Genomic DNA, 1,350 nt, shown 5'->3' with positions numbered 1-1,350 from the left:
ATATATATACATACATACTGTGGCCATTCTTGCTGAGGCCAGTGTCACCCGGGTCATGGGTGGGGACAGGGTGACTTCCCCAATTCTCTGTAGACCCCCCCTTATGTCATGGCCCCTATCCTTTGTCTGCTACCTCCCCACGCCTAGAGCCAAGACGCTGCTGGCCAGGGGTTGAGAACTGGAGAAAGCACGTGGATCCTTAGGCAGATACCCCACCCCACCCCACCCCCCTGCCCATTTCCTGGAGGCCCAGGGCGAGGAGTGTTTTTAATTCTCAGCTAGCAATGGGGGTGGATAGGTTGGGGACGGAGGCTCCTAGGAGATGCATTGGGCGCCACATTCCTAGCCTTCTTTCCCAAGGATCCAGGATGTGGGCTCGGTGGGAGATTTTAAATCCCTTTTCTGTGAGGGAGATGTCTACCCCGAGAAACCTGCTTGCTAGCGCCTCTCCCCCATTCATTCCTCGGCAACTGAGTTTAGAGGTTAAGTAAAGGCAGATTTCTCCCAGTCTTCTGTAGAAAGGCTGTAATTGCCCACCAGGGCTTTCAAGAACGACAGTATGCTCACAAAGTTCCTCCCTGATCTGCCTTCCATCCTATAAGTTGCAAAACTCAGCAGGCATCGGCGGGGGCTCTCAAGGGCCGAACCATTCTAACTCTTTTGCAGGTATCGAAAGCCCACCACCCACAGCCCCGGAGCTCCCTCTGGCTTGAGATTAGAGGGAGCCGCTGATGGGGTCCTTGGCTGATGGGGGCCGTGTCCGAAATAGGAGCCCCCATCGCATCCCAGCGGCCCCTTATTTATCACCCTCCAAACCTCACTCCCAAAGAAACATAAATATTCTTAATTCCTGAAGGCCGAGTCTAAACTCGTAAATCTAGGAGGTGGGTGGGAGGGGTCCCGCGCAACAAACGCGACAGAGCTCCCAGGGCTGCGCGCCGCCGACCTCGGGCCCGCCGGTCTTCCGAAGCGGCGCGGCGGGCACGCGCGGCGGGCACGCGAGGACGCGGGGGAGGGGCGCGCGGCCTCGCTCCCAGGCGCGCCCCACCCCCCTCGGCGCCCACCAAGCTGTAAATCAGGGCCGAGGCCGCTGGGCCAATGGCAACGCGACTCGTAAATCGACCTGTCAAGAACAGCCAATGAGAGGTGGCGTTAAATCAAGAGCTGTCAGCGCTCGGCCAATGAGAGTCTCCGGGCTGACCATAAATCTGCCTGCGAGAGACAGGGAAGGAGAGAGAGTGTGTGCGCGCGAGCGAGAGCAGGCGGGCGGGGCCGTGGGGGAGGCGCGAGGCGGGGACGGGCGGGCGCGGGCGGGCCTGAGACTGCAGTCTGTCCGAGAGACGCCCAGAT

Source organism: Alexandromys fortis, unplaced genomic scaffold, assembly GCF_014885135.2.
Source record: "Alexandromys fortis isolate MF-2015 unplaced genomic scaffold, M_Fortis_MF-2015_v1.1 scaffold_264, whole genome shotgun sequence".
Classification (NCBI taxonomy): Eukaryota; Metazoa; Chordata; class Mammalia; order Rodentia; family Cricetidae; genus Alexandromys; species Alexandromys fortis.
This window is presented reverse-complemented; position numbering follows the sequence as displayed.